Source organism: Hyaena hyaena, unplaced genomic scaffold (assembly GCF_003009895.1).
Source record: "Hyaena hyaena isolate Hyena2069 unplaced genomic scaffold, ASM300989v1 scaffold_6, whole genome shotgun sequence".
Classification (NCBI taxonomy): domain Eukaryota; kingdom Metazoa; phylum Chordata; class Mammalia; order Carnivora; family Hyaenidae; genus Hyaena; species Hyaena hyaena.
In genome coordinates, this window is record NW_024080638.1 from 3,558,672 (window position 1) to 3,575,611 (window position 16,940).

The window sequence follows — 16,940 nt, forward strand, 5'->3', positions numbered from 1 at the left end:
TTGTTTTTTTAATCACTGCAGAAGGATTGGACAAGCCCATCCTGGGCCAAACATCAGCAGACGGTCACAAGAATCACCTGGACAATTTTTAATATGAGGCATTCCCGGGCCTACACCCATAGTCAGTGCTGGAGTTAGGCTAGGGTAGTTCAAGTATTTGTATTTTTAAAAGGCATCCCAGGTATGCCAAGGCAGAGAGAGACTGCTCTGAAGAAAACTCCCATGGAGCATTGCTGAACTGGAAGAATATTCTGTTCCCAAGTGCTCAGAAGACAGCACCCCAAGATACTGTACTTCTTAAAGAAAACTCTTTTTTTTTTAATGCAGTTTAAATTCTTTTTTTTTTTTTCAATTATTTGTTATTGAGAAACAGAGAGACACAGCATGAGCAGGGGAGGGTCAGAGAAAGATGGGGAGACACAGAATCTGAAGCAGGCTCCAGGCTCTGGGCTGTCAGCACAGAGCCCGATGCGAGGCTCAAACCCACGAACCATGAGATCACGACCTGAGCTGACTCGGATGCCCCACCGACTGAGCCACCCAGGCACCCCATCAAAGGGCATTCTTAATCTGCTTGCAGGCAGGCCAGTTTGAGGACCTCTGCTGTAAAAAGTAGGCAAAAACCTGGTGACAGTTTCAAACCCTTCTTCCACAACTTTCCAGCTGGGAGAAGTCTTCTGAGTACCCGTTTTTTTGTTTGTTTTAAATGACCCATGCCTCCTTTTGTTGTTGTTGTCTTATTTTGTTTGTTTTGCTGCCTGAAATTAATGATTATTGCGAGGGGATCTAGATCACTCTTTAAATAGCAGTGTTTGGGTAATGTGTCCAGCTCCCATCCCTCTACCATCCAAGAGAGAATTACTGCGGCTCTGCTTGTTGGTTTAGAGACTATTTATGCCCATCTTACACATCGCAGATTCAAACCAAAGCCTCATTATTTCCCCTATGTTTGTTTTGCTGCAGAATGGTAACATTTACATGGAAATGGGTCTCTTTCTCCATCCTATAATTTGGATTGTTTAGTTTTCCTTTTTGGACTTCTTTGAAGCTGCTGAAGAAAGAAGTCCGCAGGAATCTGGAGAAAGGAAGATAGTGGGCTACAGGGGGCCAAGTAGGCGGCAGTGCTGTTTGCTTCTCTGTCTCCTTGGCCCCCACCACCACTTCCTAGCCGAAACATTAGCATTTAGGGCTGGAGCTCCGGCTTTAACACTGACTTGATACGGGACCTTGAGCATGTCATCTTCCCTCTCTCAAGGCCTCTCTTTCCATGTGAACAGTGAACGTGTCTAACCTGATGACCTCTATATTCAATCACTTTCTTAAACCCATTGGGCTGTCCCTCCTTCTGCTGTGAGGTGGCCAGAAAATAAGCCCTTAACTAGCCATAGGACTTTGGGCAGGCTATTTAACCCCTCTGATAGACCATCAAAATGAGTCACACCATTCTCTTCTCTATTCGCAATGAAGGAAAAAAAGCAGATTCTTTATATCCGAGCCATGAAAAAAGCAACCAATCCATGTTCCGTCAGATATCCCTAAGTTCCAAAGATTATGCCATTACTGCATAGATTTTCTGAAGATTTTCCAAGGCTCTGAATCCTCTCTCATACCCCAAACACACCCACCACCCCTACGAGCACACACACTAGCCCCAGTGCAACACTAAAACATTCTAATTCTAATTTCTGCTCCCCTCTCCCCTTTATTTCTTGCTAGAGGGTTCTATGAAAAATGTATTTCCCCTTCTAGGCAGGTACTCTAGGGAAGCACTTGCATATGTCCACAATAACACACACAGAAGTATGCTCACTGGATGCTTGTTCAATATACTAAGTGAGAACAAAGGTCCATCAACTTAAATAACATGGTAAGCAATTCATTTAATAGAGTACCATGTAGCAATTCAAAAGAATGAGGCAGAAGGAAACAACCTCCTTGACCTCCACCGCAGCAACTTCTTACTTGACACATCCCCAAAAGCAAGGGAATCAAGAGCAAAAATAAACTGTTGGGACCTCATCAAGATTAAAAGCTTCTGCACAGCCAAGGAAACAACCCAGAAAATTAATAGGCAACCAACGGAATGGGAAAAGATAGTTGCCAATGACATATCAGATAAAGGGTTAATATCCAGAATCTATAAGGAACTCACCAAACTACACGCCCGAAAAACAAACAACCCAGTGAAGAAATGGGCAGAAGACATGAACAGACACTTCTCCAAAGAGGACATCCAGATGGCCAACAGACACATGAAACGATGCTCAGCATCCCTCCTCATCAGGGAAATACAAATCAAAACCACACTGAGATACCACCTCATGCCAGTCAGAGTGGCTAAAATGAGCAAATCAGAGAACTCTAGATGCTGGCGAGGATGTGGAGAAACGGGCACCCTCCTACACTGTTGGTGGGAATGTAAACTGGTACAGCCCCTCTGGAAAACAGTGTGGAGGTTCCTCAGGAAACTCACAATAGAACTCCCCTATGACCCAGCAATAGCACTGCTAGGAATTTACCCAAGGGATACAGAAATGCTGAGGCATAGGAGCACATGTACCCCAATGTTCATAGCAGCACTCTCCACAATAGCTAAAACATGGAAAGAGCCTAAGTGTCCATCAACAGATGAATGGATCAAGAAGATGTGGTTTATTTATACCATGGAATACTACATGGCAATGAGAAACAATGAAATCTGGCCATGTGTAGCAACATGGATGGACCTTGAAGGTGTTATGCTGAGCGAACTAAGTCAGGCAGAGAAGGACAAATATCATATGTTTGCACGTATAGGAGGACTAGGAGGAACTTGACGGAGGAACAAGGGGGAGAAGAAGGGCGGAAATGGTGGGGGAAAGGGAGAGAGGCAAACCATGAGAGACTCTTGAATGCTGACAAAAACTGAGGACTGATGGATGTGGGGGGGAGGGGGGATGGGCATGGAGGAGGGCACTTTGGGGATGAGCACTGAGTGTTATGTGGAAACTAATTTGACAATAAACTATTTGTAAAAAAAATAAAAATAAAAAAATAATAATAAAAGGAAACAAAATTTAAAAAAAAAAAAAGAATGAGGCAGAGCTATGGGTACTAATATGGGTAGACAGAAAAGATATGCTGTTGAATAAAAGAAAAAGAAGTCACAGACTGGTATGGACAGTATGATATCTTTTATGTAAAAAAAAAAAAACTATACATATTCTAAAGGTATGTATAGGGTTTTTTAATATTTTTTACATATGTATACATATTTATATATGTGTATTTTTATAGATGTGTGTATACATTACATATGTGTATATATATATACATATTTTACACACACACACACACACACACACAGTATAGGCATAGAAAAGGTTAGAACAATCTATAACAAACTGATAACACTGTTTACCTCCAAGGAAGGGATGGTCAAGGGGACTTTGGATTGTGAAATGTTTTAATATTTTCACTCAAAATAATCTTATATTAAATTACTTATATTGCTTAAATTAAAATTAATTTGAAATAATAAAGCCCCTAAGTATATGAAAATAGCACAAAGGATGGGGGAAAGGAAAAATATCTTACTGTCAAGTTCTTACACCATACCTGAAGTGGTATAATATTATTTGAAGATGACTGTTTTTTTTGAAGATGGCTATTTTAAAGCGTGTAAATTAAAGATGAATATTTTAAATCTGTGACATGCACTACAAAAAAATTATAAAAAGAGGTTTAACAAGAGTTAAGTGAAAACAGAATCATAAATAATCCAAAAGCAAGTTGGAGAAGGTGGGGAAAGGAACAAAGAACAAATGGAACAAAAAGTAAACAGTTGAAAAGATAGATCTTAATATAACCATAACGGGGCACCTGGGTGGCTCCATCAGTTAAGTGTCAACTCTTGATTGTGGCTCAGGTCATGATCTCACCATCTTGAGTTAGAGCCCCATGTGGAGCTCCGAGTGCAGAGCCTGCTTGGGATTCTCTCTCACTCCCTCTCTCCACCCCTCCCCCACTCTCGTCTCTCTCAAAATTATAAACGTTTAAAAAACCTTAAAAAAATTTTAAATAAATAAATATAACCATATCGAGAACAGCAATGTTTAATGCTCTACTCACTCCAATTAAAAGACAGAGATTGTAAAGATTGGATAAGAAAGCAGGATACCATGATACACTGTGTACAAGAAACTTACCTGCAAGATGAAGGCATAACTCGGTTAAAAATCTAAAAGAGGCAAAAAGATATACCATGCAAACACTAATCCCAAGAAAGCTGGGGTGCCTTTGTGAAGATCAGACACAATGGACTTCAGAACAGAAGTATCACCACAGATAGAGAGTGTCACTACATAATAATAAAGGATACAATTCACCAGCAAGACATAAGAATCCTAAATATTGTGTCTAAATCGTGGAGCTTCTGTTTCCATGAAGCAAAACCTGCCGGGGCCCAGAGGGGCCAAAGACCACTCCACCGCTAAAGCAGGACACTTGAGCAATCCTCCCTCAGTGATAAAGGGAGTGAGAAGAAAATTAAAGAAGCAGAAGACATGAAAAACACTATAAATTAACTTGACCTAATATGTACTGAGAACTCTATCCAACAAACAGAATACATATTCTTTCTAAGTACACATGAAACAGTAACCAAGATAGAACATACTCTGTTCATAAAACAAACCTAAGTTCAAATACTGAAATTATACAAAGCATCTTCTCACCGTAATAGAATTAAATGAGAAATCAAAATAGAAAGATATTTGGAAAAGTCCCCATATTTGAAAATTAAATACATACTTCTAAATAACTCAAAGAAAAAGCCAAATAAGAAATTAAAAAAATAAGGGCGCCTGGGTGGCTCAGTCAGTTCAGTGTCTGACTCTTGATTTCAGCTCAGGTCACGATCTCACAGTTCGTGGGCTCAAGCTCTGTGACGGACTTCGTGCTAACAGCATGGAGCCTGCTTGAGATTCTCGCTCTTGCTTTCTCTCTAACTCACGCCGGCTAGCATGCTCACATTCTTGCACTCACTCTCTCTCTCAAAAATAAATAAATAAACTTTAAAAATGAAACTTAAACAATAATTTAAAGTGAAAATGAAAACAACATATCAAAATGTATGGAATACAGGTAAGTCGGTATATACAGTGAAATTCGTAACATTTAAAAGTGTATAATGAAAGCAGCCATGCAAACATTAAAGTGAACATTCCTAAAACCCACCAGACCTTCTCTAAGAAGTGTGGCAGATGCCAACAAAATAACACAGTACAAGAAACAAGGATTTTCGTGTGTCCAGGGGAAGCCACTGTGCTAGGACAGGAGGCAGAGTGACCATGGTAAGCAGACTAAGCCAATTTTCCAAAAACAAAGGTTAACACTACAAAGAAGATTATACTGCGGCTAGAATGCATTGAGCCCAACTACAGATCTAAAAGAAGGCTGGCTTTTAGGAGATGCAAGCATTCTGAACTAAGAGGAGATAACAAGGGAAAAGTCTAAATAATCCAGCTTTGAACTTCATCTTCTGTGTTACTATAAATTTAAAAAATTATATTAAGAAGGGAAGAATGGTCTCAAATTAATGATCTAACAAGTATTATCTTAAGAAACTAGAAAAGGAAAGAGAAGGAAGCAAACAAGGAAGAACAAAATAAAAATATGAGCAGAAATCAAATAAAACACAGAAAATAAAATCAAAGAAACCAAAAGCTGTTTCTCTGCAAAAAAAAAAAAAAAGACAATAAACCTCTAGTCAGAACTGATCACAAAAGATGCAATTACCAATATCAAAAATGAAATAAGGAACATTACCAGAAAAATAAGGAAATTAAAAGAAAAAATGAACTATGACAATAAATTCAACAACTTGGATGAAATAGACAAATTCCTTGAAAAAAAAATAAAGCTCATGATCTACTGTAGTAAACGGTGAGAATTCTAGTCTTTATCTGCCTAAGGCACTCTAAATAGAAAAATCATAATGAGTAAAGATGTGGAGGCACTGAACAAAACAGGCATTTATTACTAGAATAAAAAAATGCAGAGGAGAGAGTAACAAAAGAACCCTCAGCAAACAGAGGATTAGTTCAAAACAGATTAGCTAAAAGGCTATTATATAGTTTGGTGAGAGATGATGAGGGCCTGAACTACTGGGGGGGAGTAGGAACTGAGAGGAGATTAAAATCTGAGAAATATTTAGCAGACTGTTGCTAAATATTGGTGACAAATCATGGGAAGAGTGAAGGAGGAGGCGCATAGAAAGAAAGGCTCACACCTGTTTCTGGCTTGGTGACCAGGTGTTACCAACTGATACTGGGGCTAGGAAAGCAAGAGGGGTGATGGCAGAGGAAGATGAGAAGGTAAATTTACAGATTTTAGGTTTGGAGTATCTGTGGGAACCAAGATTGGGAATGTTTAGCAAACATGGGGATGGATAAATTTGAAGCAAAAGGGAAAAGTCAGCCTTGAAATAATTTACGATGGGTGGATATCTCACCTAAGGAGACCATAAGAAAAGAAGAGAAATGACTCAAGGATAGAACCCTGGATTAGAAAATCATCTGAAATTCACAGGGCACCTGCGTGGCTCAATCCGGCTGAGTGACCGACTTGGGCTCAGGTCATGATCCCAGAGTTCATGAGCTCAATACCTACACTGGACTCCGTGCTGACAGCTCAGAGCCTGGAGCCTGCTTCAGATTCTCTCTCTCTCTCTCTCTCTCTCTCTCTCTCTGTCTCTGTCTCTCTCTCTCTCTCTCTCCCCCCCTCAAAAATAAACAAACATTAAAAAAAAAGAAGAAAGAAAATCATCTTAAATTCGGAGAAAACTCTGTGATGTTTTTTGTAGTAAGACAGTTCCGAATATCAAAGAAGAAACAGAATGGCTAAGCTAATATGGAACATATAAAAAATGGTGTTTACGAAGAGTATATAATAATGCCGAAGTTGCTTATGATAAAATGTTAAGTGCTTCCCCACCTTTCACAAATAATTTATGTATACTAAACACTAAAAACACGCATAGCAAAGTCTGGAAAGAAATACACCGAAGTGTTAGCGTTCAATGTTTGGGGTGGAGCCTAGGAGTACTACCACTACCGGGTCGTCTGTTTTTTGCCAGCTTGCTAGAGACGCTCACACAAGAAAGCCTGTCCAAAAGAAGAAACGCAGCATTTCCACCTCTGGCGACGACCATCACACTCGGAGACCCCGCCACCGAAGCAAGGCTGTACCAGAAGCGTACCTGAGTCGCGAAGGCAGGTCCGCGCTGTGCCGGCGGCCGCGGAGTGGCGGAGTCTGCACGGGCTTCGCTGTCTGCCCCTCAGGGGTCACCTCGTGCCGCGACGCTCACGCTGCGCTGACGGCCTTGACCTGGGCGCTCTCAGGAGCCGTCGCCTGGCCTTCCGGGCCTTCCCGGCAGCTTCCCAGAAAACAGTTCCCAGCGGGGCCGGGCGCCCTCGGGGGAGACTGATCGTGGGGGAGCGTGAGCCGCGGGCCTGGCCCAGCCCCCGCGGCAGCTGCAGCACAGCCTCCCGCCAGCCCGAACCCGGCGCTGACCAGAGGCTCCCCGGCCCCTTCCACTTCTTCCACTCCCGCGGCGGCCTCACTAGGCAGGTGTGCGTAGCGCTCCACGACCCGGGGGACCCGGGCCCAGGGCCTGCCGGGCAGCCAGGGCGGGGTGCGGCCTCGACGGGCAGCGGTCGGCGAGGATGATGAAGGTAACCTGCGCCGAGCTCCCACAGGGAGGGAGGCTGGTGCTCAGGGCCTCTTGAGGCCTCTCCGGGCCTTCGGAGGCGGACCCGGGCCGGTGCCGCCCCACTGTGATGCCCTGCGGGCTGAGGTGAAGGACTGCTGGTGAAGCCGCGCAGGCAGGGGGAAAGGCCCCATCGTCACCCCGTCTGTGAGGGGGAAGCCCCAGCTCTTCCTTCCCGAGTCAACGTCCTGAGGAGAAGCTGGGCCGACCACCACCTGAAAGCGTAAAGCGCGTCCCAAGCAGGCCCTGCTCCAGACTGCAGCCGGCCCTAACGTGGCCCCGCCCAAATGCGGGCCCGCCCCCGACGTGGCCCCGCCCCGGGCCGCAGCCCCGCCCCCCAGCGACTTCCTCCAATCGCCCTCGTTAATTTCCTCACGCGGTTATTGACCGTTAACTTGGTGTGACACCCCAGGCCAGCAGTGAGGGAGAGCGAAGGCCCCTCAAGGAAGCTCGGAGAAGCTGGACGGTCGCCGAAAATTGCAACACAGTGTAACAAGAGTTGTGATGACGAAAGTGAGGGCACCCGTCCCTCCTTGGGAGAGTCCAGGAAGGCGTCGCGGAAGGACCCCTTCACACAGCAGTGAGGGAAGGAGGGTGGGATGCAACCGTTTAGAAGATCTGATAACGAAAGGCTCCTGGTACCTTTCAGGACACAGTAAATGTGTTGAGGAGGTGGGAGGGGCAGAAGCTTGAGGGAAAAGAAGGAGGTTTAACAGAGTTTTGAGCCGTTTGAGAGGAAGCTGACTCGAAGGACCGATGATGTAAACTCGACAAGGACAGGGAGTTTTGTTTTTCTCGCTGATGTGTCCCAAATGCTTGGAGCAATGACTATGATACTTTACCCAAACTCCTCTGGTTTCAACTTGGATGTGGACAATGCACAGGTGATGGAGTTTTTGGAAGCGATCTACTTGCCCTTAACTTGTGTCCTAGGACAAAGCCACGAAACAAACATCCCCTCCTTTGTTCCCAAGTGATGTTTTGTACTTTGTACCGGGTCAAAAACTACGGGTCTTGTTCATTAGACCTAAGTCCCTGGGCTGGGAGAGTCACTGCTCGGATTGGTATGTCCCCAGTCTTACCTCCCTTCATTGATGCATGTATGCTTTGGATCTCCCAAGGCCCTCTCAGCGTTTGGGGCTACATTCTTTTTCCGCTTTTTCCTTGGGGCCTGAAGCTTATGGCCACAGGGCTTCTACTGACCCATGCGTCTCCAGAGCTGGGGATGCTTTGACCTTGACTATCTCCCTCAACTGTTTAATCCTTGAAAGAATTCCAATTCATTCCTAAATTGATCTCCATCATCATATTTCTAAAGTGGAAACTCAACTTAGAGAAGGTCCCCTCCCGCTTTGGTAAGTTCTTCCTCTCTAGAACTTTCCCCCAAGGGCTGGGGCTAGACTTTAAGGTGGGGAAAGGGTCTAGGGATTGGTTATCTGAATTTGGATTGCAGGAGGAGGGCATTAGAGATTGAATAAGAGAAAGAGAAAGTGGTGAGGGACAACAGTCAAAGGACAGGAGGGTAGCAAGCAGCGACTTGCTGTACAGAGTATGGACCTCCGAAGAGCTAGCTACATTTCTGCTGCAGAGTCTCTGAAGGTTTGGGGATTTGTAAGCTCCTACAGACTGTGCAATTTGTCTAGTTCACCTTCATATATCCAGAAGAGTCAAAGAGGGCTGTGGGACAGCAAGTGATGCTAAGGGAATCACAGAACAATGGAGTTGGTAATATGCCCTCTGTTTTAGAAATGATCCCCTCTTCAAGAAAGGGGCACCTGGGTGTGTCCGTCGGTTAAGTGTCCTACTTCGGCTCTGGTCATAATCTCAGAGCTCCTGAGTTTGAGCCCATCTGTGCTGATAGCGTGGTGCCTGGAGCCTGCTTCAGATCCTGTGTCTCCCTCTCTCTGCCCCTCCCCTGCTCATGCTCTGTCTCTCTCTCAAAAATAAATAAACATTTTAAAAAATTTTTTAAGAAATGATCCCCTCTTTTTTCTACTCCCAAATCTGGAAATCTGCACTCTGTGACTTGTACCTCCAGGGGTTTCTGGATAGTAGAGCTGAGGAAAGCATGTCTACCTGCATCCACATATCTGGCTAGAGGATCTCCCCAGAGATACAACCTGATGGGCAAAGAGAGATGTCTCCTGCTGGACATCACAGTACGAGAAGGTAGGAGAAACAAGTCCTCAGCAGACACCTGCCACCAGAAGGTTGAAATGGGCAAGTGTTTTGAGCAGTCAGTGCTTGAGTTGTTGCAACAGAAGAGGCCAGAGAGAAGGGGCTTTTTCTGAAGAAGCGCTCTCTGGGACAGTGTTCACTAAGCCTGAAATCAAGCCCAAAACAAACACTGTTAGAGTCGAGTCCGGCAATGGTGGGGTAGAGACATCTGCTGGAGGCGGCTGACAGCCAAGTGAATCAGTGGTATTCATGGGGTGAATGAATTAGGTATTGGTGAGAAATGAGAAGCCGAGGTCCTCACAAAGAGGATAGCATCATATGAAGAGGTGGGATCTGGTTGTTTAAGAGGATCTAATATCTGAGTGTGTTCCAGAGGAGAGGAGAAAGGGCAAATGATGGGAGTAGAAGATGATCTGTTACGACTGTAGCTCCAGAAGCAAAAAGGGATCTGGTGCCCAGTGATGAGGCTGAATAAGGGGGCCTGGGAGTGAATGGAAGCAGAGGGACCTTGCGGGGGGGGGGGGGGGGGGGATGAGGAAGCTGGTTGTGGGGACCAAGGAAGGATAGTGAAAGATCAGGCAAGACCAAGGCAAGAAGGATTCCCAGGCAGAAGAGATAAAGCCATCATCAGAGTGGTAAAAGAGAGGAGTGAGAATATGGGAGAGCCTGTAGCGTCAGTAACAGGGGGAAAGCAGGGATGAGGGAGTGGGGCCCACTGTGAAGGGCAGAACAGAGAGAGAAGGAAACAGGCTCTGTGGAAGCGGAGTCAGACACGAGCTAGGGACATCCAAGGGTTGACGGGACTCTGCAGGGTCCTGGGAAGCGAGGCTGACAAAGACGTCAGAAGTGAATGGGCTCAGGGGTGCCTGGATGGCTCAGTCGGTTAGGCATCTGACTTCGGTTCAGGTCATGATCTCACCGCTTGTGGGTTTGAGTCCCATGTCAGGCTCTGCTGACAGCTCAGATCCTGGAGCCTGCTTCGGATTCTGTGTCTCCTCTCTGCCCCACCCCTGCTCACACTCTGATTCTCTATCTCTCAAAAAAAATAATAAAAATTTTTTAAATGTTTAAACAAAAAAAAGTGAACGGGCTCAGCCTAAAGGGCTGGTAATGGTTTTTCTGAAAGGTCTGCTAAAAGAGTTAAAGAGGACTCAGGCAGAGGCACTGAAGGAACACAGGGGACACTGACAGCAGCATCCTTCACCGGCCTGCTAACAAGAGAAGGTCACCCTCCACACGGATGCCTCCCCAACCCTCCTTGCTCAGGTCCAGAACCAGTAGTTATTTCCACAGAATAGGACCGAGAGGGTCTGGAGAAGGTAAGGGCCCCCAAGGCATACTGCCCCTGCCCATTAGAAATCCTACACCCGTGATATAGGTACTTGCCCCCACTTTTCCAAAGTGCCTGTGACACCACTTTGCATTTACGGAAGACCTACATTACTACCTGTTTTCACTACCTGAAAGAATTCCAAAGATCATTTTTACTTTTACCATAAAAAGGTGAAGAGTGAAAATAGCATCCAGCATTTGTGTCACAGTGAGGCTTTAGAGAGGCAGCCGCACCCCAAGCAGCAGCAGGGGCAGTGAGAGTGCCCCGCCAAGCTCCTTCCCCGGGACCTACACTCAGCATCTTAGCATCCAGCCACCAGAGCTCTGAACTTGTCTGTAAGCGTCTGTGCTCTATCTCGATTTATCCTGCCTCCCTTAGCAAGATGTGCCCTAAGGTATCAGAAAAGCCTAAGCAGTTTGTTTGTTTGTTGATGGGGGCAAAGTGGGGGGGTGGGGGATATTCAAAAAAATTTTTCCATAGAAATTAATGGTAATGTTTCTTTGCTTTGTGCTATTTTTTTTCCGTTGGCTTATGAAAGTTTTCATAGGAACACACTAGTTTTGGATAGTGGAGAAACCTGTACACCTCTTATGAACCTCACACCAAGGCTTGCTTTCTCATTCTGTTCCCTGTGGGTTCCTTCTTCAGGAACAACCATGAGCAGCACAGGGCTCCAAAATTGCATAGCCCATCCTAGGAAATGGGGAAACAGAAAAGAAGGGAAGAGACGAATCACTTTCAGAAAAAGTCCCATGCCACCACAGCTTCCTTCTGGCAAGTTCTACAAGCTAGAAAACAAGAAACTGAGTTACATGTTGAGAAAGTGAAAATTAGTTTGGTCTGGGACACTGAAAATCCACCATGCCATTCATCAAGCTGGGAAAACAGACACAGAACACAGACAAAGTCAGCTGCAAAGTTAGCAGAAAATTCTATTTCTCCCAAGGAAACACTGCAGCTGTAAAGTGTACTCATGATACTCAGCATGACTATTACTCTGTTATAAGAAATCTTGCTTTCTAAAATCATAGTTTATCAGAAACTTTACTTTTGAAATGATTTCAGTAAGAACAAAATACCCTGCTGTTGCCTACAGGATCTAATTCACTTTGACACAGAGCAGCTACTTTGATATCCAACCCACCTACAGATTTAAGATTGGCATTCGGGGTATACCATTCTACATCTATCTTAATTTGTAGCTTCTAAGAAAAGGAGACCTTGTGTCCCATTTCACCATCCAGACCTGATGTTGCCCCTTTTACATACAGCCCTTCTTTGCTCTAACTTATCAAAATACTAATTCATATCAATTTCAGGGGCACCTGGATGGCCGCTAAGCATCCGACTTTGGCTCAGGTCATGGTCTCACAGTCTGTGAGTCTGGGCCACACATCAGGCACTGAAGTCTGCTTTGGATTCTGTGCCTTCTTCTCTCTCTGCCCCTCCCCACTCATATTCTCTCTCTCTCTCTAAAAAATAAACAAACATTTTAAAAAATAAATTTCACCTAAATGCTACCCCTCCTCAAAACTGTATCATAACTTTTCTCTTTCTTGGTTGCACATGCCATGGTTCCTCTGGTGTGTGACCACCCTCATTGCAATGAGCCAATCAACCTGATTTTGTCAACTACAGCTTTGTTCCTGGTGTCCTGAATAGGACACTTGGAGGTTTTCTTGATGCTCGGTCAATACCCTCCCGACTAAGCACTGGTCTCCGTAACTCAGTAATAGTGTGCATATCTGAGACTCCTTGAAATCTCAAGACATTGAAGGTCTCTTTGTCTTTGATTGTGTGCTTTTACACTGCATTTAGATTCTGATATCAGAGGACCAAAGATACAACCAGTTTAATATTTGTATGCTAGAATTTTTGGTTTCTAATCAGACCTGAGTGTCCCCTAGTGAAGTTTGACTTTCAACACCATCTTCTGCCTTATGTTTGCCACCATCTTTGGTTTGTCTACAGGAACTTTCTCCAGTCTTCTCTGAGTATGAGTAATTAGCCTTGGGAAATATCTTTCCACACATTCTGTGAGCCATGTGGCTGCTGATTTCCCAGGTCAGCAAGTAGAAGCAGCCTAACCTTAGGGCCGGGGACTTAAAACACAAGTGATATTTTACCTCTGATCAACAGTCAAAAAATCTCTCATGGGCTTGTCTGCTAATAAGCCTGTGCTAGCACCTGGCATAACTTCACTGAGGATAAATTAGAATTATAGTGGCCACTTGGGGAACTTTGACATGAACAGGAATATCCATTTGAGAAATGCCTAAGGCAAAAAAGGAACAGAAACTCTCAGGAGGAGATTGTATAACTAATCTAAAAGAGAGAAATCACTGTGATTAATGTAGATTTCCCCTCTGTTTCATTCTGTAGGGATTAATAAACAATGGCTTCTAATTGTATGGCTTGACAAAACTGTCAAGGGCTTGAGTTACTGTTTAAACCTATAATGACTTTCTCTTTGGGTCTATGTCTATATGAAACAGGTTTTCCTAAATCTAAACTTTCTCCCTTCTCCTGACAGAGAAAAGATCTTTTACACTGATAATTTCATATTTGTCTAAAGCTACCTCTTCTTTTTTAAAGTTTATTTATTTATCTGAGAGAGAGACAGAGAGAGAAAGCAGGTGAGGGGCAGAGAGAGAGAGGACGAGAATCCCAAGCAGGTTCCACACTGCCATCGAGGAGCCCAATGCAGGCTCTAACTCACTAACCACAAGATGGAGACCTGAGCAGAAGCTGGACCTTTAACCAACTGAGCCACCCAGACCCCTCTTTGTTGTTGGTCTGTCCCTCTGTTTTTCCCTCACTTGGGAACTTTTTAAGATCAATTGCTCAGAAAAAAAAAAAATCGTCATTATTTTGCATATTAGTCAAAAATGTCTAAGAATAAAGAAAGTAAAAATGTCAGTAATTTGCATTGTAAAATGTAGACAAATATATTTAAATAGTAGCCTTCATTACTATAGTTATGAGAGATGTTAGCTTCAATATTAAGAGCTTTTAATTATGACTTTAAGATTGCTTAAATTTTGTTTCATGAATACAAAGTTAATAAAGTGTATTTTTCAAAGTATCCTGTAATTTTCTCATAAATAAGTTTTGGATAAATTAGAATGAGTTCATCATATTGATTAGAGACAATCTATGTCTATATTGCCTTGTGTTTTTTTTTTTAAATGTTTATTTTGAGAGAGAGAGAGAGATAATGAGCAGGGGAAGGGCAGACAGAGAGGGAGAGAGAGAATCCCAAGCAGGCTCTAAGCTCAGCACAGAGCCCAACTCCCAGCTCAGTCTCACAACTCTGAGATCATGACCTCAGCCAAAATCAAGAGGGGAAGCTTAATTGACTGAGCCACACAGGCGCCCTTGCCTTGGTTTTATTATATAAAGTTATTACCCTTGTTTTATTATGTAAGATTAATGCTAAGACAGTATTCTAATTAATATAAAACTAAGATTAAAGCTTCAAGATTTAACCTTCTAAATTTTGTATGTTGGTTTTATGGGACAAGAAAAGAATCATTGTTGAAGCAAACTTTTTAAGATTACAAAATATAAAATTGTGTTTAAGTAAAATCATAGGACAGATGTCTTTTAAAGGGTTGTGATCTTGTAAAATCTTTATAATACTATGAATCATAAGGATTTAATGTTTTAATTAAAATTGTTATTTCCATATACACAACTAAAATGTTAAGACTTCAGAAAATGTTGAGTTACTTGATATAAAACATTTGGATACCTGAACAGTTTCTAAGCTTTCTAATGTATGTAATATCTATAATACTTTTGGGGCACCTGGGGGGCTCAGTCGATTAACCATCCAACTTCAGCCTAGGTCAAGATCTCACCATTCCCAAGTTCAAGCCCTGCATTGGGCTCTGTGCTGACACCTCAGAGCCTGGAGCCTGTTTCAGATTCTGTCTCTCTCTCTGCCCCTCCCCCACTCGTGCTCTGTCTCTCTCTCTCAAAAATAAACATTAATTTTTTTTAAAAACACATATATAATAGTTTTAAGTTATCCTTATTCATATGCATTATATAAGGACTGTAGATTAATAGAATGTGTAAATGTTTAAAGATTTTTTTCACACGCAACGTGGTGCTCAAACTCACAACCCCAAGATCAAGAGTCACACGCTCTACTGACTGAGCCAGCCAGGTACCCCTTAGATAAATTATATTTTAAGATTAAAATTAACTTTATTATAAATACATATTTATGTATGTCTACATATACATGCAGAGGTACATTAATAAACTTTAATTCTATAAATGACAAAAAGACAATTTCAAGGATATATTCCACATTGATTTATTCACAGAAAAAGGTTTCCAAATCTCTTCCTACAAATTGTAACATAGACAATACACAAAAAGAATAAAATTAGTGTTTTCTTTCCATAAAATGATCTAAGTTATTTTGTGCCTAGATAAGAGTTTTCTTTTGAATCACCAAAATATTCTGTTAACTCTCTGTCCTTTGTCATTCTCTTGAATAATAACACAAATTTCCTTACTTTTTAGAGTTACTATGTCAGACATCAAAGAAAGAATGCAGTCAATCCTCAGTGAGAAGGCCTCACCAGGTAATGTTAACAGCTAACACAACAGTAAACCCGTGCCTCCCAAGTCAAAAGGCATCAGCCACACGAAATCCCTGGGAGGCTGTCCTGAGACCTCACACAGAGAAATCTGAGGAATCATTCCAGAACAGAGAACAGCAGGAAGTGGCACCTTCCACCTAAGACTACTGAGACCACACTGCTAACCACAGGAAGTGTCACCTTCTGTCAAGATCCACCAGAGCCACCCATTGCGGTGCTTTAATCTGCATGTGCTTTTGCTCTTTTCCTTTGTTCTTTCCCCTCTGCAAAGTTAAGGTTTAAGTTGTTAACACTTCTTGTCTGTTAACCATGATACCTCCAAGGCCTTTATCTTTAATACTGTTTTGTTTGTTTTTCACCTTAGTCACTCCTCGGTACGAGTCCAGGGCCAGGCTACAACATGCAATTAATTACACTGTCTGTTGGGTTTGTACCTACTTTCCTTCGGATGCCATCTGACTTCCTTTGCTATAAGTATCATGGAATTAATCAAACAATTTTCTAGGTGATAAGACTCAACCAAGAAGGGATCTGGGGATGGACAATAGTGTTAGAATCCTAAAACCCCCATCAAGTCATACATAGAAAGAAAGACTGGGTTCCTAAACAAAACAATGCTCAGAAACCTTTTGTGAAAATTAGCTTTTCCACCGAAATTTTCACAAAAGGAAAGCCAGTGGTAGTGGTAAAATAAGTGACAAGTAGGTGTTTTGAGACAATAAGACACAATAAGGGGAAAAGAGATGGTAAGAGTTCACTGAGAGGAGATAGGCTCCAAAAGGTACTCAGGGAAAGAGGCAACAGAGGGAAATATGCCTCTGGAGAGTCCACAGAGAATCTGGAAGGCAGTGCTATGGAGTCTGCAGATGGTCTGGAACCTGGGCCTGTGTAGAATCCAGGGAGAAGGTGGAAACCAGAGGTATAGGGGTTGAGAGAGGGGACAGTTACAGGTCTTCTGAGGGTCAGTGAGAGGTTGAAGGTAGAGACTGAGCTGACCCCTCAGAGGAATGGTGGGAGCTGTGGGGCTCTAAGGCAACAGCATCTTCCACAGTCTCCCCAA

General features: G+C 43.1%; 1 long non-coding RNA gene across 1 annotated transcript; it reads left to right on the plus strand.

Annotated features, from left to right (window-relative positions):
* Positions 1–8,227: 8,227 nt before the first annotated feature.
* Positions 8,228–16,130, plus strand: LOC120237393. Its single transcript, XR_005529936.1, has 3 exons — positions 8,228–9,105; positions 9,789–9,919; positions 15,801–16,130. It is a non-coding gene; the product is annotated as an uncharacterized LOC120237393 (long non-coding RNA).
* The last annotated feature ends 810 nt before the right edge of the window (positions 16,131–16,940 follow it).